Genomic DNA, 24,830 nt, shown 5'->3' with positions numbered 1-24,830 from the left:
TTTAGGTATGTTAGGGATGTGTGTTCGAATGCAGCTCAATGAGCATACAATACTCTTAGGCAATTGAAATAAATGGCATCAAGGTTTTTCAGGTGTGATTTCCCCCCTATTAATGTTAGACATCTCTAAATTGCTTATAATCCACAAGACGTGATTTGTATGAGATGCGTGTAAAATAATGGACTGTGTCAGGATGTGTCTTTAAAATTGAACAGCTTGAGAAGGTCAGTGAAGGATGAGAATATCAGTGTGTTCATCACGTTGTCATTTTGTTTTCATCGATTTTTCCCCTCTCATGGCCATTAAGGATGTTTCTTTTAGACAAATTAGCCATAGAATGCTAACCATATATTAATTATTGTTGATGCTGGCAAGATGACCTGTTCCCTTTTAGAATATCTCTTGACTGACTGCACTTCCTAAGTAGAAGATAAGGGAAGAACTTTGAGTGACTGTGGAAATATAAATAATGAATTTGTTAAAGTGGACCTGACTCCACTATTCTGTTTTCCAAGAAAGTGGTAAGTTAAAATCAGTGTTAACATCTGTTTCCAGATCCGTTTTTATGTAGGAGTAAAAGCTAATTAACTGTGTTTATGCGTGTATGAGAGAGGTTTTTAAAATTGCCTTAAATGAGTAGTTTATGCTCATGACCCACCTTAAGAAATAGTTAATCTATCATTTTTACAAATTTCTGCTACTCTGGAGTGTATAATTTTTTTGTTTGTTTGACTGAATGTGTAAAAAAAGGTGCTTTTTCATTGTCATCATGGGAAAAATGAGGACATTTGGTTGCAGGGCTTTTAAATGTTCATGACAATTTTAGCAAGGAATATGGGGTATATAGCTCAGACTTTAATAGCAAGGTGGAAGGACATGACTTTTATTCAATTTAAAGTGTGTGCGTTGCAAATAGATTGTGGTGGGCCTATCATGCCTGATTGATAACAACTGGTTACAGTCTTAGGCTAGATGTCTTCTTTTTCTTTTTTAAATAATAATGTGCTGTGTGATTTAATGAAAAAGAAAGCCTTCAAGGTTTTTTTGGATTTCACAGTCAAATTGTTACAGAGAGTATATGAGACACAGGTTTTCCAGGCTTCATGACAGTTTTATCCCAGTTCATCATCTTAACTAAAAAATAATCCTATCTAACTTGAAATCCACAGCAGCCATAAGTAGAAAATAAATCCAGGCCACAGCTCAGACTTGTAACCTAACAGCTATCATAAATAATCAGAACCTATTTGAAGGTGGAAGATGGGACATTAGAAGCTATTTACACTACCAGAGTGATCCCATCGATCAGGAACAGCAACCCGTAGATAAGACTCATATGATGTCATGGTTATTTATGGCAGGCATTGACAGTAAAACCACTATAGAACTTTCTCCTCGACAGCTTCATTCATTTCTGTTTGTGATGCATTTTGTTGTTAAAGAAGTAATCAATAGCAAATTCATGGTGATAAAAGTTATTACTGGTTAAATATGTGAAAAATGGTACCTGCTCTTATATAGCACAAAATTAAGGGGGAATTTTAAAAAATAAAACCACCACCACCATTGGGTAAGCCAAATTTTGCAGGAAAAATAATATGAAAGCATTTTTTTAAACATCTACAATATACTTGCCTGTAGTGTCCTTATGAATAACTGGCTGGACCTGGATCTGGGAGACTTGGGTTCAGTTGTAGATTCATTAGATAAGCCTGAAAGCTCAGTATAACAGAAAAACAAGGGATAATTTGTGTCACTGCACATACTGATGTTTCTTGTGAGATGACTGCAGTACAGGCAGGCACCTCCCCCCCATATGTGGGGGTTACGTTCCTGGACTCAGCGCATATACATGAATTCACGTAAAATGGGGAGGGCGCTGGGAAGCGGCTCTCTCTCGGCAGATCCCATTAATCCCACCCACTTTTCCGGGGTGGCGATGCACCCTTGCGGGCATGCACACCTTGCCTGCCTTTGATGACCAGAAAATTGAGCTGGGGGCTGGGTGGTTTCCTGTGCACAGTGGCACTGTGGGGCCTCTCAGCACTCTCCCTTTTAGTCTTGGAAGTTGCTGAAGATCTTTTTTTAAAAAAATCCAGTTTATCCCCCATTCCCCAGGAAATAATGTTGCTGCCTGCTTGTGGGGTGGCCAGTAATAATAATAATAATATTTTTATTATTTATACCCCGCCCTCCCCAGCCAAGGCCGGGCTCAGAGCGGCTTACAAGCAATAATAAAAACAAGATGAATGATTACAAACTTAAAAACAAAAATAAAATACAACATTAAAATAATGGAACATTAAAATATTAAAATGTAGCCTCATCGCAGGAGGAGAAGGAAAAGAAAAAAAAAAAGAAAAAAAAAGAGAGAGGGAGGGAGGGAGGGAATCAAAGTGGCTCTAAGCCAAAGGCCAGGCGGAACAACTCTGTCTTACAGGCCCTGCGGAAAGAAATCAGATCCTGCAGGGCCCTGGTCTCATGAGGCAGAGCGTTCCACCAGGCCGGAGCCAGAGTTGAAAAGGCCCTGGCTCTGGTTGAAGCCAATCTAACTTCCTTAGGGCCCGGGACCACTAGGGTGTTGCTATTTATGGACCTTGAGGCTCTCCATGGGGCATACCGGGAGAGGCGGTCCTGTAGGTACGAGGGTCCTAGGCCGTGAAGGGCTTTAAAGGTCAAAAGCAGCACCTTAAATCTGACCCTGTACTCCACCGGGAGCCAGTGCAGCTTGAAAAGCACTGGGTGAATATGCTCCCATGGCAGAGACCCCGTGAGGAGTCTCGCTGCAGCATTCTGCACCCGCTGGAGTTTCTGGGACAGCTTCAAGGGCAGCCCCACATAGAGCGAATTACAGTAGTCAAGCCAGTAGAAGAGGAAGGGGGTGCGGGGTGGTGGTGGTTCACCTCAGGTGTCAACACTGAGGGGGTGACAAAATGAGTTGTTTTTCAAATGGGCTCACAAAACTCTCATATCACCTGGCCTGACATCACCTCAAACTCAATACTGTTTCACATATTCAGCTTCTATCCATCATATGATAAGTTGGTGAATGCATTCATACATAAATCAGTCCTTGACAGTTTCTAGGTAGTGGTTCAGGTTCCAGGACTAAAGCCTACCTGGTAGTCATACATTTTCAGGTTCTGGGAAAAGGTGATATCCCCATATGCTCCAATTGTCTTCATTTAGCAGGAGAGGCAGTAGGCAATTTCCCCATCCTTGCCCACAGTAAATCACTGTTTAGTCTCTGGTTTTTCTCTTTGTAGATGCCTTATTGGGTGGGGGAAATATTAGTTTGAGGTGCTAGGGTAGCCATTCTTCAGGATTCAACTCTCTTCCTCAATTCCCTAAAAGTTAAATCTCTGAATGGCACATGTATTTTATTGCTGGAGCGTATGTAGGTAAATGCATGCACACAAGCCCGAAGGCGCCAATATATATATATTTTTTTGCTGTAGCTTCAAAGGTATATTTTGAATTGTTGATAAAATACTGAAGTACAATTACATGTTTCTAATATATATGTAACAACAAAACAAACAAACAACCCCTTTTCTTTCAGATTATTATCCACCAGGAGTAGAGTGCATCCTTGTGGAATGTTGGGGACAAAGGACTTTGGAGTGTCCCTATTTTAATCTACGAAATGTTGGAGGGTATGCATGAAATCCTTCAATCACTTGAAACATGCTATATAATTCCTTTTAAAAAATAGCATTATTTTAAAGTGTCCAGGGCTGAGTCCTTATATGCAAAGTTCAGTGTGACCTCCAGATCAATAAGCCCTGTTTCCAGAAGTTTAAAACAAAACCAAGATGGAAGCCTCTATATGGATGTATATATTAGTTTTTGCTCAATGTGTGCGCGATGTTATTGGTACTTCATATTTTTAACTGGCCTATTAGTGTGTTTTATGTTCATTTAAACTTAAAATGAGCAGTTAATTGTTGGACAGTAGGGTTGTGCAGTTTTCTCCAATCTAGTGCTGTCCAGGTATTGGAATTATGACTCCCATTAACCCCAGACACTATGGCTAGTATCAAGGCTGATGGGAATAATAGTCCAAAAATTCTGGAAGGGACCAGGTTGGGGGAAACTGCTGTTCTGTATTATATGGTTGTTGCATTTACATTACCTCCTCTGAGAACTGCTTTGAGTACAATGTAACTGTGAAAAATGCAGCGTATAATTCCATGGACTACTGTCAGGATTAATTTATATGTACCCACCTTTAGCATTTGTGACTTCTTTGTATTTTAGACTATTGCACAACTGTCTTGTATACTATGCACTAGGACCCATTTTTTAACAACAGCAATGATAATTTATTATTGTAAGTGAGACACTTTTTAATCAGTGTGGCAAATTCAAAAGCAGTGCCTCATCATTTTCATAACCTTAGGGTGAATTTATTTCTCAGTAATTTTTTGGAAGCTGCGGAAACCCCGCTCCCCCTTACACTAGAGCTAGCATCTCACATTCTGGCCAGATGTTTAAATAAAAGAGTGGGTAAGGAATATCAGTTAAACTTTCAGCTAAAAGGAACATTGCCCCACAATGAGGTTATCATCAGCCTATCATCAAGACTAGAATCTTCACCTGCTGTATTTCACATACAGTAGATTTGTTACTATGTTTCACCTAAAACAATTTTTGATGTTCCTGTTTGGGTGAAAGAGCTGTGAAATTTTGAGAGGAACAAGTTTAGGTAAGTATTATCAGGAGCGGGGTGGATATTTTATTGACAAAGGAAAGAACTCTTTGAATTATCATGTGGAAAGGCCCTTTAGAATTGATGATATGAGCCAAAGAGGAAAAGTTAAATGAAATTGAACAGCTCAAATTGAACCTATTTGTCTTGAAATAGTAGTTAGGAGGTTTTTGTTTTTTCTTTGCATCTAAATGCTTTCATATTAAAGCTCACAATTATTTGATACGGAAATCATATACTGTTACCAGTGAAATCTTAAGAATACCCAGTAATTACCCTACCCCCAAATTTAGTTTTAGTAGAACTCCTGTTGTTCACTCTGTGCCAATGAATAAGGAAACAAACAGTTCTATATGTATCATAGTCCCATTGTACGTAGTTATTTAACTTACATGATTGCATTCATTCAGCAGGTCACAGAGAGAACCGCTTCCAGGTCTGTGCCAATAAGTATTAAACCTCATTTAAACAGGTCAAAGTTCATTCTCATACATTGGCCATTTCTAGAACAAGATAACCTACTCAGTCATTCAGTACAATTTATCACTTCAAGTAGGACATGGGCAGTAATATGTCAACCTTTCAGGAAAGAGGTGCAGTATTTTAATGGAGCATCTTTTAAATAGTACCAGAGCTAGATACAGTGTGATTTACAATATTTACACTGATGGCTCTGATGGCATAAGTAGCTCTTAAAGCAGTATCAATAGTGTTTATTGTTCTAGAGTTACACAAGGTTCTAGCGGTCAATTACAACATTGTGCACACACTAGTGTAAAAATAAAAGTCCTATCCTTCAGACTAGTGAGTTTCACTATTACTAGTGTGACGGTCTCTGGGGAAGGTGTGTGTGTGTGTGTGTGAGTGTGTGTGTGTGTGTGTGAGAGAGAGAGAGAGAGAGAGAGAGACTAGGGCTGAGAGACTGTAGCTAACCTGTAGCCCTTCAGATGTGTCTGACCTATAACTCAGATCACGCCTGACCAGCTGACCTGAGAAAACAATGTAGTAAACAATGGAGTGCTTAAGGTGGACAGATGTTAATTGTTTCATTTAAAAAAACACACATTATTGCCAGTAACTACTTGTATTTCCAGGGGGAAAGAATAACAGGTTATGAAAATGGAGTGGGCTTACAAAGGCTGTGTGTCCAGCTTTGTAGTTCCTTTTTCTCTTCTTGAAAAAGGAAAACCACAAAGATTGGGATGGTATTTTCTTATGCTAACAGTCAGGGGGAAAGCAGAGAAATTCACCTTAGATATCCCACCCACAGTTCTGGTGCTCACCTTGCTGTTTAATATGCCCTTCAGGAGGAAAGGTGCTATGTTTTCAAAGTGTTAACTAACTTTAATCAAGGAAATAATATAATGGAGCCCTTTGTGGGTTTCTTCTTTCTTTGGTGATAAAGAATATTGCTCTTATTAATATTTCACACACTTCATAGGTAATAACACTGCTTCTATGACTTCATACTGTTTCCCCAAAATAGTCTCTAGATTGTACTCAGGAAATGTTATTACAAGAATTTCTGTCATATTTTTTGAAAAGATGGTTTCCTCTGAATGGCATGGAACAGTGGGTTATTTAACTGGAATTTTAACTTCCCTGTGTAAAAGGTCAAGGGGTCAGACATCACAGCTACTTTGCCACATAAACTTTTAATGCAACAAAATAGGGAGGAGGGAATCATACAATATCTGAAAAAATAAATGTTACATGAATGCAGTTTCATCTCTGTAAGTTAGATTTGTATAAAAATGAGCAGATGTTGCATACTCTTCTTTGTGGCTCAGGGCTCTTGTGATGGATTACTAAGATTTTCAACAACAAAGCAAGCTCTCCATTTATAGGATTTGGCCCCAGTTGGTAGAGAATGGGAATCTTAATCTCAGAATCGTGAGTTTGAGCCCCACATTGGAGAAAATATCCCTGCATTTCAAGCGGTTGGACTAGATGTCCCTCGTGGTCCCTTCCAATTCTATGTTTCTATTCTATGTTTCTATTATTCTTTCTGTTTTTCTCTCCCTTACACACACAAACTTAGTGTTTTATATTGTTATTATTTATTTCAACATATTATCCCTTTTCATCATCCGAACCCAGGCCATGTTACAGCAATTTAAAATTTGATTTAAAAAACAGTTTAAAACAAATTTCAGATCACATGTGATTATCTGTCAGCAGCAACAATATACAGTATGTGGCCTTTATTGTGGGCATCTAATCGTCAAAAGTCAAAACCTATCTACCTGTTTCATGCAAAGGAGTTCCAGTGGCACATGGAATCTCTACATGTGGGGGCTCCCCTATCCATTTCAATGGACAACACAGCTCTGTCAATGCAGGGTTCTGTTCCACATGCTTTGCATACAGAAAGTCTCAGGCTCTGCCTCCAGCATCTCCAATTAACGGAGACTTCTGAACTGTAATGAAGGGCTGGGAATGATCTCTCACTAACACTCACTAACACATGTTCATATGGAAGGCCTCTGTGTGTTCATTGGAGTGAGCACACGAACAAACATAATGAGCAGGACAAAGGTGAAAAATGCCTCAAAACAAAATGTTAACCCGTTAATAAGGGTTAGCTTTTAACTTTGAAGATCCTAGTTGGATTGATGGAGTTGAATCAAGCCTTTTCACTTTTCATAGTACTGTAACTATTTATTGTACTGTGCACTTTAGCTTTAGGGTTGCACTCACTGAATAAAAGACTAAACTCGTAATTTGTAGCTAGCGGATGAGGTTTTGATTTTGAATTAGCTTGACTGTCACCATTTGAAGCATGTCCTCTCTTTGGTATCCAATTCCAGTGCTGAAGTACCAATTTCATATGACTGGGCATTTTGTTGTTGTTTTATTTTTGCAGGATCAGCTTTTCACCTATAAATGGTGCTTTATGTAACCACTATTCTACTATTTAACCAATATATTCAGTTTAGTATCTGCTGTCTTTAAAAGGAAAGTGACAGCATTCATTAATATAGTTTACAGAGTTAAAGCAATGCAATTTAAGCTGCAAGATGATTATGAGGTTACTGCATACCAGACAATGTCAAAATCCAGATGTATGCAGGGAACAAACAAAATGGAACAATGTCTACATCAGATAAATTAGAATGTAAATGACAGCATTTAGATTTAAACTTTTGGGCACAGTTCCTTCAATCTCAATGTTATTAGTTAAGCCCTAAAACTTCCATTGGCTTGGATAACCAGTCTGTAGGGAAAATGAAGCTGTTCCATAAGATTATAGTTTTCATTTTTTTATCAGTTCAAGTGAGCCAAAGCCAAAGATCTTTACAATGAATGCTCTGAAATATGAATGTGGGCAAATAACCCACCCCAAGTTTCACTAAATCTGGGACCCACATCTCTTTCCATTTACACATACGGTATTTAACAGGCACTGCATTCTAATTGGTAAAATGTCAATGCGACTGCATTTTTTCCTGTCCAAATCTGTGCAATTTGAAATGGTTTGGTCCACCACCTTGATTCAACATGGCGCCCAACAGTGTCCAAATGCAGACCAAAACCCACTCCTCAATCTCAGGAACTGTCACACCAAATCTGTTGGTCATATCTTTGTAGGTGTGCAAATCAATGCAATTTGGAATGTTTTCAGCCTGCCATCTTGATTCAAAATGGCATTCATTGGTATCCAAACATAAACCAAAAACTGCTTGTCAGTCTCTGATGTGAACCTGGCAGAGCATAGGAAATTGAGGTTCCTTTGCCACTGATTCTCTCCTGCAGACCTCCGTAAAACTGCTCTGTAAACTAGTTAAACTTTCCAGTTGGGAGGATCAGTTTACATGTGACAAGGAAAATCCATGATCACAACTTCCAGTGACTTTCACATTAGCTAAAAGCATTATTATTATGATTATTATTAATTACCCACCCTTCACCAGCACATCCAAGGACAGGTTACAGCTATTTAAAATTCAGTATTAAAAACAGTTAAAACAAATTACATTCACAGGAATGTGATGGCTCCTGAAAACATATCTCAAATGTCAAGGCCAAAGTAAAGAGATGAATCTTCATCATTCACTGAAAGCTGCATAGTAAAGGTGCCAAACACACCTCAGTGGGGAGGGAATTGGGGATCCCAGTGCAGCACCAGTGGGTGGGAGATTATCTCAGTTTCCCTGTACTGTTTTGCCAATGGAAAAGCAGCTATTATCAGTGGAGAGCAAAAATACAGATTCCCATCCACTGTGGCAGCCACGACAAACTTGATCCATCTGAGGCTGCTGTCAAACAAATAAAATACAGTATGCTGAAGATAATTAATGTCTGCATTATATGTAATTTGGTCCAACCACAAACTATTGTTACAGCTGTTCGGAAAATCGATGGCAGAATGATGCAATCAAATCACAAACACTTATTTTCTTCCATCTTGTTTTGAGCCTACCTTACTCACTGTGTCCCTGGGACAATGAAAGTAGTAACCACTAGTGGTTGAAATCAATGCATATACAGGCAACTCACAACTTACGCACACTTAACATCTATGATTTCAACTTCATGTGGTTGAACGCTGGCTAGTTGAAATCACACAAATTAAATGTGCAGAAGGCCAAGAGCGTAAAAGCTCTTTTTGTGCAGGGTTTTCCCAGCACAGAAAAACTTTTAAACTCTCGGACTTGCTTACCAAGCTCTGGGAGGCTCTTGCGAGTTACCTTTATTACTGACTTACATTCCTGCAAAGCTGCTGTAAATTGGCTGGAAGTCAGTAGCATTGGTGTGAAGCAATCTACCACAAAGCACTACTACCACTGGAACGTGCACTAAGACACTGCTGTCCTAAATTTAAGAAATATAAGACAAAATATTATTAACCTAATACAAAATGTGTTGTATTTTAAAATCTTTTCACTCTCACAGAAGTCTCACCAGCCCTCTTGATCTAAGGTTAAGTTCATTTTTTATTGTATCTTATCTAAAAAGTTTTCTCAATAACTCTATGAGATCAAGCTCCATCTCCGGTGAAGCAGACCGATTTAGGTCTGATGGGAATGTTGCCTAGAAAAATGCTATTCATTCTGTTAGTGGGATGCTTGGAGAGATTCTAATCTCCCAGTGCCACAACTGCTCTTCCCTGTTGAAACAGGTTGGGCAACGTCTTCTTGACAAAGAAAACCTGGATACATGCCAAAGCAGCACGGTTATATAATTCCAATTGCTAGATGAATAAGTAGTCAACCACGATGTGCAGACTCATCCTTTAGCAATCCAGTCATGTGAATCGAGGAAAATCAGAGTCAACAAAGTATTGCTTAATTTTAGTATGGGACTTGGGAACTCTGACTGCTTTATAAATGATTAGGAAAGGTAAAAAATGTAGATGGGACTGGTCTGAACTGGAATGGGAACTGAATGGATGCATAAATAAATAATAGTGATGCATGCAAGCCATCAGTTGCCAAATACAAGAGGTCTCCCAAATCCAGAAAAAATGGTTGCTGACTTTTGGTTTACCTTTTGGTCTTTATGAAAGCAGCTTTACTTTTTTCAAAGACCCTGGGGTAGCTGCATGAGAACTAGAATTAGCAGTCAATAAAGCTGATAATTAGCATAAATGCTTGGTTCAATACAATAGGACTCTTTCAGCTAATTACCCCCTCCATATGTGATTACAGCAGGTGACGTACAATGCTGAAGGGATTAATTCAGCTGAGCTTATATATCAGCCAGACAAAAGTGTTCGTGTCCGTGTGTGTGTATGTGTATGTGTGTGTATGTGTGTATGTCATATTCAGATACCAGACATCTCAGAAATTAAAATCAGTGCTATCCAAAATGTAACAAATTTTATTTCAAGATACTACATATGATCGCTGGATGGCTCAGTTGGTTAGAGCATGATGCTGATAACGTTGCAGGTTTGATCCCTGTATGGGACAGCTGCATATTTCCTGCATTGCAGGGGGTTGGACTAGAGGATCTTCAGGATCCCTGAGGAGAGAAGAACTTTGTACACTACCTTGAGATCCTTGGAGGAAAGGTAGGATATAAATGTAGGGGGGGGGTTAATCTAAATGACTCCAGTACTTTTAGAACATTTAATCTGGGTGTTCTCTTACTGTGGAAAATCTGAGAAGTAAAAATAACCATAGTCACTGCTGGTGTGGGAGCTCATTACTGCGTTCAGGTGTGTGTGGTTTGTCCATTCATCACCTCTACTTCCAGTTGCTCCCCCCCTGAGAACAACATAGCCATTTTGCTACCGGTGGACCCCAATACCAAATAAAATATGTCTATTCTTTAAGATGTGTGGGGATTACCTTGGGTATTGTAATTTCTCTAAATACACTGGACTTCAGATAAAGGAAAACAGAGGTCTTGTCTCTTTCATAATTTCAGTACTACATTGTTGCTGTGTTTTTTTTTGAGTGCCTCAGAGAATGTGTGATTGTGGTGCTAATAGTGACAGCACCCTACAAGGTATTCCTAAGAAAGAAATTGGATATTGTCACCCACCCTCACCAAATCAAATAGCAGATCACTCTGAATATCACTCTTGTGCAATAACTATGTCTTTCTCTATATTAGGCATAGGCAAACTCTGGCCCTCCAGATGTTTGGGATTACAATTCCCATCATCCCTAGCTAACAGGACAAGTAGTCAGGGATGATGGGAATTGTAGTCCCAAACATCTGGAGGGACAGAGTTTGCCTATGCCTGCTCTATATATTTAAATCCAAATAGAAGTTTATATTCTGCCCCCATCCAAAGGACATGCCTATTTTTTGAACATTGTGAAACCTTATAACTAAGGGATAATAGCATTTGCTCTTGAATACTTCTGGTGGTTTTTGTGTTGTTTTTTTAGTAAAAAATACCTGCACACATTCCCAGGATTGAAAAAGGAGTGTAGACTGGAAGAGCAATTGAAGGGAGGGGAAAGAAAGCACAGCCTGGTTACATTCCAGAGCTTCACCACTGGAGTGGATGGCAAACAGCAGAATAATAACTTAATATCCATGACTGAAGAAACAGAATATGTGGAAGGCTTACATGCCAGTAGCACACAAAGAAAATTCAGATCTGAACGACCCATTTGTGATACACAACCCACATCTGGAAGCAGCCCTTATTTGTGTATTTTATTTTGCTCACAATGAATTTGTAGAAATTGGCTTTCTAACTTACATGGTATGTTTGGGATTTGTTAATTTGCAGAAAATTAAGGAAAGCACATCTATCACACTTTCTGTGCTATATTCCTTTAAAATTCTCCACAGCTCAGAAAGTAGCAGTTCTATCAGCGTCGATCATGTTCCCTTAGGCAAATGTTTTAAAATATGTGTCCAAGGAACAGGCCTTTCAAAATAAATAAAACCTTTGCTTTAAAATGAATTTTAAAAAATAGTCCAAAAATTAGCCATATAGCAATCCTATATAATTCATTATGAGAACATCAATTTCTTTAATTTAGCCATGAGAAATGAACAGAAAAAAATTAGCATAAGCTTAATGAGTGGAGCAGAAGCTAGTAATAACTTTGAAACTGCCTCTGATATCATGTGGGGAAATAGTTGATAGGCTACCTTATATACTATAGAATTCCCTCTGCTCACCTTGGATTCAACAGTTTTTACCCACTTGAGAGTAAGAGCCTGTGGAAAACACCTCCAAAATCCACTTTACAACACGGCAGAAAGCTTTGCTATAACCATATGTTTTCTCTGTAAATGTATGTGGTGACCTTGGAGCCATCCAAATCCCAGGACACATCTCAGTTGCTCACTCACACTTTTCTGGCGAATCAGGAGTAAAAATCAAAAGGCTCTTTGAGGATTACTGAAAAGGAATTCCACATGTGCGAGTGTGTCTATGCACATACAGGCCATTCCTTCAGAGGAGCAATCTCACCCAAATCAAATGAATACTATCGGAACATGCTTTTAAAAGATTAGAACCCCAAAGATGAAACTGGAAAGGCTTTTGAGTTTTTATTGGGTACAAGGCAATTTATGTGGTCCACCCAACTGCGTTTTTTAAAAGTCACATTTGGACACATTTTAACCTCACAGAATAGAAGTCATTTGGTATAAGCTGTAGATGTTTGCAGCACTGCTGCTCTCTCTCTCTCTCTCTCTCTCTCTCTCTCTCTCTCTCTGTGTGTGTGTGTGTCTGTACACACACACACACAAATGCCATCAGTGTCATTCTCCAGTGGAGGAAAGTGATTGATACTCTGCAAAATAGATGCTTACTTTTTATTACACTGTCCATTTTGGAAAGATAATAAGCCATTTTTTTCAAGACTGTGTTGCAGCAAGTCTTATGTCCCAGCCTTGATACAGACTACATTCTCTTATGCAAAGGTACAGGCAAGGGTCTCCTTAACACCCCCTTCCAACAGTGATTCAGAGCACTCCCTTCTTATACATCTCAGCTGCTCACTTCCAAAGGGGGATCTATAACCCCATCCCCCAGTGTGAACATCAACAGAGGTTTTGACAGAGCCTTCCTCTTAATATGCACCCCAGCCACTCACTCTAAGACACAGACAAAGGACCTTTTTTTAACCCCAATCCCCTTAGTATGGCCAGCAACAGTGATCTTCTCAGAATGTTCTGTTATTCATTCAGCTGATTCTATTGTAGAAGCCAAAATGCAGGTAAAATGAGAGTGAGCAGATGTATAATGGAAGAACGATCACATCTTTTGTTGATGTTCACAGGGTAGAAGGAGGGTGGAGAAGAGCTTTTTGCCCAGTTCTCAACTCATCCAGAGTAAGTGGAGGGACTGTTTCTGACACTTTGGCCCATGCTCAATTCAGAATATAGCACCTTCAACTTTATGAAATATTATAGCTGCAAAGGTTGGTGTGACACTAGAATTAAAAAACTATATATTTTGTACAAATACCAAATGAATTTTGACCATAAATTGATCTTATTCAGTCACAATTACACAAATATATATACACAACCCACCCTCTCAACCTACCTTGCTTTGTATAATCTGCTATATATCTTGGAAAGTTGTTTAGTTGTCCATTTGCTATGCATTTGAACACTGCTTAACATATCATAACAAATTTCCCATGATGATTCCTGAGATCAAGGGACAGGTCTTGGCCTATATTTGGATATAATTAGCCATCATTTCTGAGTAACATGAGGCACAAGGCTTCTACAGAAACAATAATGGTATGAAAGTAATGTCACCTGTGAAACAGACAGAACTTTACTTTTATATAGATAATTTAATAACGGAGTCTGTGAAACAACTAACTGGCTTCCAGTTTGTTTCTGGGCACAGTTTGAAGGACCAGATAACCTTTAAAGTGCAAATGGTTCAGAACCAGGATAAGCGAAAGCCCATATTCTCATATGCAAGCATGCTCACCTATTTAGATAATCTGCAGAGACCCTGTTATGTGTCCCTCTATTTCTGGAAATACACTCAATTGGGAGGACCTTTTCTGAGGACTTTTCTATGGCTGTCCTTGGCTTGACTATTCCCTCCCAAGGGAGGAAGTTCTCACCACTTGGTCAACGGCTTTCTGCAAATATTAAAATAATCCTTGTTAAGAAGACTTTTGGTTTGTAGATTTGGTTTTTAACACTTCCCAAATTACATGTTCAGCAGCATTCTAAAGTTTTCTTATTCTAACACTTTCACCATGCATGCAATCACTTAATTTGCCTTAATATACCCAGCATTCTGCAATGTTAAGATCATTTTAAAAAAACGAATCTGGGCTTCATCCAGCCATTTTGGGTTCTGTTCTTTAAAGTACAGTGGATTCTTCCTCACCACTGTGAAAATGGTTGAGAACATTGGCTGCTAATGGCAATTCCACAGTGAAAGGAACACTGGCTAATATTCTCCTTAACCATCTAATGCAGGAAGAAAGTTGAATGTTTTTCTAAAAGCAGCACGTTTCTGCATCTGAAGTAAAATAAACCAGAACTTTGTTTATCAAAGTAATTATTCTCTGGGGAGGGAATGGGAAAGATGGAGGCAATTATGAATGACCTTGATTTGTATAGTCACTGAGAACTTCTGAATCAGTGGCTGACACAGCCATAGCTTCATTTTAAATACAGCTTTTTTGTTTTAATGTTCCAGCCATGACTACATGCTCATGAGGTTTTGAACTGGTGGGGTCGTGGTGGATAGTTCGACATAGATCTTGACCCAGTGTGCAGCAGCTGTGAAAATGGCAAATTCCATGCTATGCTTCATCAGAATGAACTGATTGTAAAACTGTCAATATCATAATACCATTATGCAAGGGGGAGCGGGTGGCACTGTGGTCTAAACCACTGAGCCTCTTGGGCTTGTTGATTGGAAGGTTGGCAGTTTGTATCCGCACGACGGGGTGAGCTCCCGTTGCTCTATCCTAGCTTCTGCCAACCTAGCAGTTTGTAAGCACACCAGTGCAAGATGTACCGCTGTGGTGGGAAGGTAAATGGCATTTCTGTGTGCTCTGGCACTCGTCACGGTGTCCTGTTGCGCCAGAAGTGGTTTAGTCCTGCTGGCCACATGACCCAGAAAGCTGTCTGGCTCCTTTGGCCTGAAAAGCGAGATGAGCACTGCAACCCCATAGTCGCCTTTGACTGGACTTAACTGTCCAGGGATCCTTTACCATTAACCATTATACAAATCTATGGTATGATCACACTATATATTTTGTGTACTCTTCTGGCTACCTTGGATCAAAAAGGATATTGTAGAACTGGAAAAGGTTCAGAAAATGATCAAGGGATTGGAAAGGTTGAGGAAAGGTTACATAGCATCTGGGGCTTTTTAAGTTAAGAGAAAAAACAAAGAGAAGACATGATAGGAGTGTTTAAAAGTATCCACAGTATAGAGAGGTGGAGAGAGAATATTTTCTCTTCTCTCATAATACTACAGGCCAGGGTCATCAAATTAAGCTGAATGTTGGAAGATTCAGGACAAAGTAGTTTTTCACACAGCATGTAGTTAAACTGTGGAATTTGCTCCCATGAGAAGTAGTGGTGGCTACCATCTTGGATGGCTTTAAAAGAGGATTAGACAAATTAATGGTGGATAAGGCTGTGATCTACTTCCACTTTTGGAGGCAGTATGCTTCTGAATGCCAGTTGTGGGAATCACAAGTGAGGGAGTGCTGTTGTGCTCGGGTCCTGCTTTGCGGCTTTAGGGCTTGCCATGGGCTTCTGTTTAGCCAATGTGAGAACAGGACGCTGCACTAAGTGGGCCATTGCCCTTATCCAGAAGGCGGTGCTTATGTTCTTATGGCTAGGAGAAAGAACATAATTTTTGTTAAGGTTTTTGCTGGGGATTCCTACATGACAGCTTTTGCAAGAGCTTGGATGAGTTAATTCAGTGTACCTGATTGTCACAAGTTGCATGCAATCGCTGAATGGTACCAATCCTCACGCCATTCCCCACTTGCCCATTTACAAACTGAGAGAATTGCAGAGTTGGCACATGATAAAATTTTGTGCAACTCAGTAAAAGGATGGAGTTACTCGTGCTGGTCAACTACATTTCTGCTTGCCTGCTTTTCTCTTCTTCCTGTGCAGTGCTGGGGTTTCCCCCAATCTTCCTGAGTGGATTGGGGGGGAGGCTCAGGGGGAGGAGAGTGAGGGGATCATTCCATTGGGCAAGCAGAAATGTAGTTGCATTAGTGGGAGACATTGTGCTGGTTTGTGCTAGTGAAACAGGTTAGTTGAATCTGGCCCTAAAGCCAAAATAACACACTGAGGATAACCGTGTTGCACAACGTGAACGGCAGTGTCAGGATGAAGGGATTTCCCGTTTGAATGTTCCTCTTCATGAGATAATGAAAAATAGAAATGAGTCACATTTAGAAAAAGCTAAATACTTTAGGATGAGACCTAGATTACAATTCATTTTCCTACCGTGCTACTTTTTGGTGTACATGGTTTGGTTTTATTTGTTTTTCATTTGTATTACTTACGTTGTTGTAACTCACCCTGGAATCTTAGGATGAAGGGTTAATAATAATAATAATAATAATAATAATGGCCTGATTAAACATTAAATGCATGTAACATTACCCTGATGTCACTTTTTAAACAGTAGAATTGGAAGGGTGTGTGCTGAACCCTCTCTTCTTCCATTTTCTTGCACTAAATCACCTCTCCAAAAATAGCTTCTCACTAAAATATGTATCGGAGCAATGTAACATCCAGAAGTGTGGAGAATTTTACACAGAGGAAATCAGTTAGGTATCCTATTCTGCCACCAGCAGTTTGAATCTGTACAATCCCAGTAGGGCTGTATCACATAATCATTCGAAATATTCAAAACTAGCATGAGAACTAGCACAATATTATCTTACTTTGGGCTGAAACACTGCTGAACATGAAGTAGAAGGATATATGTTTGGGAAGTGACAGAGGCATTGCGGTACAGTAGGTGGATTGATTTACTTGTACAAACTGAAAAATTGTTCTTAATATTGCTGGCATCAGGGTTCTCAAGTTTGATAAGCACAGGCTGAAAAGTCCATTTGTTTCATTCTATATTATAGGGCTCTAGCAATAAGCATAGATATTAGAAAGTAAATCCTGTTTCAAAACTAGGCCTTGCCAATACTTTCCATTAAACTAGAATCTCCAAACATAGTATCCAGTCAGGCTTATAAACTGCCTTAAAGTGTGGATCAGGCCACTTGCCCAATGTTGTCCATTCTGACAGCAGATTTCCATTTTCTCAAGCAGAGTTCTTTTCAAGTCCTGTTACTTGACAGCTTTCTTTTTAAGTGGGAGATGACAGGGATCGAGCCTCAGACCATGAGCTTGCTAATGTGTGCTTTCTCTCACCGCGCTGCTTCTTTCTCAGCTTTGATTTAGCAGTGAGAACCGCAAAGGTAACAAAATACAGAGAGACCTGCATAAAATACATTCACCAGTGGGTGACGTGCATTCCTTTAGAATACTGGCATTGCCAGGAGAAGGTTGCTCTTCCTTAGGTGCAAACTCCTCCTCTTACTGTCCTAGAGTTCCACCTACAACCCAGGCCAGTGTGTTCTGAAAGCAGCTCACCCTCTTAACTTTTACTGGAATAGCTCAGAGGACAAACTGCAGGAACCCTCTTCACTAACCTCTGCTTCACCCCTTTTAAGCTGTGAGTTTGAAGTTGTTTTGTGTTGAGATATGTTTTTTTCAAAACTGTCTTTTCAGCGTTATCATTTTTAAAAAGCTTGTTTAACTTTTATGTATGCACTTGGCAATGAGTTACTATAAAGCAAATAAAACGATGTCCCAGCTGCCTGGAAGGAGTGATACGGCAGATAGCATTCACACCCTCATCTTTGTATTCCATTCCTTCAAGGATATCAGTAAGTAAACAGTACCGAGACGCTAATATGTTTAATAAAGAAACAATTTCTTGGGTCTCATGTTGTAACTGTGAGAAAGGTAACTCTTCCTATTTTTTGTTCAGGTGTTTTTCACTGATATTGTCCATTTGGTATCGGTCTGGATGACCGCCAGAGTCAGGAGTGTTCTGAAAACTTAGAACCGTCTCTATGGGTGTCTGTAACCAAGGGAGTTCAAAAGGTAGTAGTGAGTTAGGCTGGTTTCACCTGGGGGAGGGGGCTGGTTTCAAGTACAGGCACCCTAAAGAATGAAGTGTTTAGTGATGTATTAAAATTAAATCTCTTTGAAGTGTTTCTACTCCAAAGATGCTATCTGCTAGGGTACTCTTCTGAGACACGGACATGAACTGGAGTTGTATCTGATGTGCTCTTGCACAGCTCCTGTTCATTTCAGTGAACTGTGTGGAGGAGCTCTTCTTGGCTGAATATACCCTTGGAGCAGTGGGCCTCTGTTGGGAAGTATGGCCCGTTTTTAATGTAGAAGCAACTTCTTTCCTGACTCCGTCCAGTGACCTTCTCTCCTGATACAGCAGCAAGACCAGGACAATCAGATAAAAAGAAAAAAGAAATTCTCCAACTGCCCCTTAAAGCCTTTTGAGGTCCACATTGACCTTCACCTTGCTTTTTGATACAGTCTTTTTGGAAATTCTCTTGTGTATGCCCTGTTGAAATGAGCAGTAGCAGTATAACTACAAGGGTTGGGCTAGATGGTTATTAATATTTGGCATAGAGTATAGTTGTTAAAGCAGTGACCCACTGCTGCCTCTGAGCAGATGTCCCAGACAAAAAGAAGTGCAGACAGATCCAAAAGGCACGTTTAAATCACACAACTTCACTCAAAGTATTCTGGGAATTGTAGTTTCCCTTCACAGGGCTATAATTCCTAGAACCCTTAACAAGCTACAGTTCACAGGATTATGTGGAGGAAACCATGTGCTTTAAATGTGCATTGGGTGTCCTTTAAATGTATGGTGTGGATCTGCCTTAAGTCACCATCTCTCCTAGAAAAATGGTTATGGGACAATATGTGCTTTCTGTTGAATGAGAAAGAGAGTGGGGTGGCCACCTTGTATATTTCCCCCCAATACTGAGGAAAGTTCCCTGTTGGTATGACCCCTGGCAGTTAGGTGCAGTCAAAGGCAATTATGGGGTGTGTCACTCATCTCGCTTCAGGCTAAGGGAGTCTGTGTTTGCCCACAGACCCCTTTGCATTACTATATGTTGGACCAATGAGCTTACACAAATGCCCCCAATATAAGAACGGTGTGATGAATGTGAAGCTTTATGTACACAGCACATGTTGTGGCTGTATGATCCTAGCTGTGGTGAAAGAAACCCTAGGGTCTGCAGTCGCAAAGTTCAATCTGTTAGAGAAGTAGGAAGAATGGGAGGGGCAGGAGAACAAGTGAGAAGTAACAAAGCCTCATCTAGAATGGTCCAACTCATTGAAAAGATGGTTTGACTATATATGTACTTTAATAACCTACTTGCTTACTTAAACTTTTAATATTTAATATTTGTTTGTGTAAGGTTGACATCTTGCGGCAGCTCATTGCCACTGTTTTTAAAAATTTATTATTTTAGTGATTATTTTTATAATAATGATGAATATCCATCTTGTATTTGTAAGTAGGAAGGTAGCTTGGAACAGGATTGTTTTTTTAAAAGAAGCTTCCTTCTACTGAGTCAGAGAAACATTTGATGTAGCCAAGTCCCATCTCTCAGAAGAGTCTCAAGCAGAGGACTTTCCCAGCCATGTATCTTGACATAACAACACAGGAAGGATTTCACTGATCGAACTACTTCTTCCTTGCTATGTGTATGATTTGGTTCTGTGGATTTACTACTCAGTTTCATTACACTAATGCAGTTCAGAGAGAAAAAAAGTCCCCAATGTCTTAACACCTGGATTATTTTTAAGTTTTAAAATATGTCTCTACATAGTCTAAGGATCCAAGCCTATTTTCTCAGATGGTATAATAAGCATGCAAGGGCTTATCTCCTAATCAATGTAGCATCTGAAAAGAGCTTTTTTTCCCTGTGTGTTGAAAAATACCATGAACATTTTTTTCATAGCTTTCATGTTATGTGATTTGTTTAATGTTCTCTTGCCTTTGGCAAGTCTTAGAAAATTATTTTCCCTTTAAAAGGCCGTCACCTCTTAGATGGTGCAAGGGAGTTGTTATATTCCTCTGTTATTTTTTTCTATATATTTACTTATCAATTCTATTCTCTGAATAGTTGTTGAAAGAACAAAAGTTTGTAAATTATACAACACCAAACAGTGAATCCAGTCCATGGCAGCAAGCCCAGACACTGTCAGATGTTTTTTCCTTTTCCTGGCTGGTTCTTGACAATTATTACGGATTACAGAAGTGTTAACATTTCTGTATTTAAACATTTTTGGTTGTTGTTTCTGTTAAGCATAGTCTGTACTCTATACTACAGCAAGTAGCCTTTTGTTAAACAGAAGGGTTGGCATTAAATTACTATATTTCTGATAGAGATTGGGAGTCAAAAGACCCTGGTTTCACTGTCTGTTCCTGAGCCCTATGTTAATTGTACACCATAATGTTTTTCATTCCCCCATGTAGCTATCAAATCCAAATGTTTTTCATTCATTTTATATATTAATTTTCCAAATTTCTTATGCAAAAATGAAATTAGGCATTTACTTATGCTTAACAGAAAATAGTGACAAAGTATATATTGTTCTTTCTACAATATCATGCTTGTTTTAGTAGATTCCCACCCAATCTAGTGATTCATTGGTTTGGGTAAAGAGCTGCTTAGTTACTACCATTCTGCTTGAGAGCACACTCAATTATCTTGACTTGCCGATTTTTGCCTCTGTTACCTACTTCCTTTCTGAGGCTTCTACAAGGTCTCAGTACTCCGATATTTAATTCAAAAAGTTGCTATCTAGCAGCCCTTGCAAGGGAATATAGAATATGTTGTTCTTGATAAGGGCATTCTAGCTAACTCTTTCTATCAATGACTGAGATCCTGGAATGCTGAACAGTAACTGCAGCAGATGTACCGGTAAATTACAGGTCCCGAAGCTGAATATTCAGTGTCCAGGAATTTCTTAAAGATTCAGTTTGGAATGGAGATGGCAGGCTACAGAGCAATCCTGGTGAGGGGTTGGGGGTGCAGAGCACTGGATTCATCATCTGCAGCCCTGCTGGCCAGGGTGAAAGGGGTGTGCCTCCTTTTTTTGCTGAACTAGCTGCAGGCTGCAGCAGAGAGCCCCTCACCAGAAAATGGTGGATTCAAAATAGCTTTGAATCCAGTTGATGACTAGCTCTGCTCTTCCTCTGCCCCAGTGGAGGCTTCAATGGTAGTGATGCCCAACTGAAGGACTCCTCTGTTTAATACCTATTCCCTCTAGCAGCACTGAAAAGGGGTTAAGATTGCAGCCTTAGTCTCTGTTGCAGTCATCAGGTTAAATATGAGATCCCGGGATAAAGAAGGAATCAATAACTGATTCCCATGTTTTGAAAACATGAAACCCACCTATTAACCAGGTCTGTCTCAAGCCTAAGAGAAACATAAAACCTCCTGCTTAGGTAGAACTTGGATGCAAAGAGAAACATGGTAGTCTTTGTATTAGCAAAGCCAGAGATTAGTTTTTCATGATGCACTTTATGTGGAAATGTTTTTGAAGTCGGTCTGGTAAGTTTAGCTGGTGCAGAATGTTGCTGACAGCAGCACAGCTGCACTGACTGCCTTTATATTTCTGTGACCAATTCAAAATTCTGGTTTAATATGGATCCGGGCAGCAATATCAGATGGAGCATCTCAGATGTCCACATGGGAGAGGTCCTTTTACTGGTTGTATTTCTCTCAAACCTCCCACTCCAAAAAACCAACCAACCAACCAACCAACCAACCAACCAACCAACCAACAAACAACTATGGAATTTTCTCCTCAAGTTAAATAGTAAACAAAGGCAGCCATGAGGGTCCATAAGAAAAAAACCTGCAAAATCCACACTTTATTAGGACCAATCAGAATTCCACAAAAAACTGAGCAACGTTTCCAGTTCTTCAGTGTATATACCAGTACATTAATGTATAGTTTGTAACTTGGTGCTCATGTTTAGCCTGAATTTTAAAAGAACTGAAATGAGGCAGATTGTCTTCCATGCATATTGGAAAGATTGAAACAAAAGCAAATGTTTCATATTGGGAATACCTCTAATCATGTTCTCTTGGGACTGGTTTATACGTGCACATCTGAAGCAGTGAAGTCTTCCTTTGCATGTTGACTATCCCCCACAGTCTCATCTGAAAAGGCATTTCTCAAAAATTTAACCCTGCTACACAAAATTGCCAGTACAGTGGTACCTTGGGTTAAGAACTTAATTTGTTCTGGAGGTCCGTTCTTAACCTGAAACTGTTCTTAACCTGAGGTACCACTTTAGCTAATGGGGCCTCCCACTGCTGCTGCTGCCGTGCCGCCACTGTGCACTTTCTGTTCTCATCCTGAAGCAAAGTTCTTATCCCGAGGTATTATTTCTGGGTTAGTGGAGTCTGTAACCTGAAGCGTCTGTAACCCGAGGTACCACTGTATTACCACATCAAAATGAAGTCCCACAAACAGCAATCTAAAGGAAGTAGCCTTTGTGTTACACTTTGCTAGGCTCAATAGAGACTGGATGACATGTTTCTAACTTCAAATGTTCAATAATGAGCTTGTTCTAGAACCTTTTGAAAGGTTGTAGCCTTTGTATGTGTTTGCCAAGCTTTCCCTTCATTGTTCCACAGTGCTAAATCCATAAATCATTTGCCTGACAAATATTCATGGTTTCTTGAGGCAAAGCTGGAGCGTTAACTGGCATAACCTATTGAAATATTTCTTCGCCAAATCTTGATAAACTAAAACAACTCTCTAGTAAGCATTGCTGTTTCTCTTCCTGCCCCCTTCATTATTTTGGCACAAGGGTGCTAGCTTTATGGAGAGCTTTGTTGAACCCTATGATGGTGTCTTGCCATTCTATATGGGAGAGTTTTGGTACTGAAAACTGAAGGTCTGTAAGGAAGGGAAAGAGGTGGCAACTAAAAACAGCTTCTGTCACTTGCAAATCAGCTTAAGCAGGTTGTCAGAACTTACTTTTTAGTTTTGATGTACATAGATTGTAAAAGGATGTTGCCCACCAAAATATTAGGATGACAAGAACAGTGCCAGGTAGGCATGCCTTTAATGGAAGAAGTGGGGTGCGAAAGCACAAATCTAATGAAAATGAGCTTTTGTGAGAGTACTGTACAACTATGAGAGTAACAATGCAATTGTATGGCGAACAGAGTTATGATTATTTGTATATTGAGCTTTTTTAAGGATTAGGTGAGGTAGTGGTCCATACTGTCAGTTATTGGTTTAATACAATATAAGACTAAGCAGTCAAATTTAACTTCAGTTTCACTAAAAACAAATTAAAATTTTATAATTTGAGAACATGTTTTTGAATACTTTTCAACACTCCCAATCCCCAGAATTTAAATCTGAAAGTTCTATTATATTGTGTTTCAATTGTGATCCTAGTTGACAGGTGAAATAGTAGTTTTGATTAAAATGCTTTCCACCAGTAATGATAGAGTGGAGAAATGACCCATTTTGTGATTATTACCAAGAATAGAGGCCAAATTTGCAATCAACTGTTGAGATCATCTATGTATTATCTCCATTCTCACTTGCTGCCTTTGACCAGGCTTATAATAGTCACCACATGAAGAATACCAATGGCTTTAACATACTGTATTTATCAAGAAATTCTTGAAACTCTGCAGATCTACTTCACAGAGAAACTGCTTGTATCCTTGTATTTGTTTCATGATAAGAAGGCATCATGGTGTTTTTAGAAACCTAAGTTTTAGAATTCCTTTTACTTAATCAGGAATTTTTGGATGCTTATAGTGTAATGTTTCAGGGGAATTGCTTTTGTACTATGTATTCTGAAAGTCAGCAGAAAAATATTGCTCTTGGCTACTGTCCTGATTAAACCAGACATTTTAATGTGTATTATGATAGGTTATTTGATGGATAGTCACCTGTACCCTGTGATCTACTGAAACTTCGCCATTTGGGTTGAGCCTTAGTTGCTCAGTGTCATAATTTCCCATCTTTTCCTTGATTAATATTTCCTTTTGTGATCTGAAGGGGAAATGTCTGGAGGTTTCTTTCTCCTTACAGCAATCACTTAGGATAAAGAGGGGGTGATCTGTTGTGCATTTCCCCCTCTTTAAAATGGAGAGATGCATTTTCTGGGGAAAATTATAGTACACAGTAAGTTGTATAAAACACTTCCTGGAGTTGGCAAGAAAGAACAATTAAACAATGAATTTGCTTATAATGATTTTATATGAAAAATCATTGGGCTTTTCATATACTGCTGACTGAATTTCCATATTAGATGTCATGTGTTTTAAATGCAACTTTTCCATATGCAGTAGTCATCAGGATTGATGATTGATTCACATATGTATGTATAGTAGCTATTCAGTGACTCATGGCTGAATTATATCCATTGAAAAACACTGTATTTGAGATGACAGGAAAGCTCTGCCTGTAGTGATGTGTAATAGCTGTTTGACACATGCAAATCCAGAGAGTGGTCTGAAGGCACATGATACAGTCCAGCTGCTGAAACTAAGCAGATCTGGGTCTGGTCATTGTGCTGATCATAGCTTTCATATAGTTCTCAGGCCGTCTAATCAGAGCTCCAAGGAGGAAGAGGGGTGCTTTCTTTTTATCT

At 39.3% G+C, this 24,830-nt stretch overlaps 1 protein-coding gene across 13 annotated transcripts in view; it reads left to right on the top strand.

Moving 5' to 3' along the window:
- MECOM (MDS1 and EVI1 complex locus) overlaps positions 1 to 24,830 on the top strand; it is a 481,167-nt gene that overhangs the window by 248,125 nt on the left and 208,212 nt on the right. The window contains exon 1 of one of the 13 annotated variants that reach the window (XM_081862141.1): positions 17,717 to 17,822. The exons of the other annotated variants lie outside the window; for them this stretch is intronic. The gene's annotated coding sequence lies outside the window, so the exon portion shown is untranslated. Of the gene's footprint in view, positions 1 to 17,716; positions 17,823 to 24,830 lie in introns of those variants that run through there. 13 annotated transcript variants of the gene reach the window in all.

This window comes from Podarcis erhardii (genome assembly GCF_964252035.2).
Source record: "Podarcis erhardii genome assembly, chromosome: 5".
Lineage (NCBI taxonomy): Eukaryota > Metazoa > Chordata > Lepidosauria > Squamata > Lacertidae > Podarcis > Podarcis erhardii.
The sequence above is the reverse complement of the archived record's forward strand: the minus strand, read 5'-3'. Positions and strand labels throughout refer to the sequence as shown.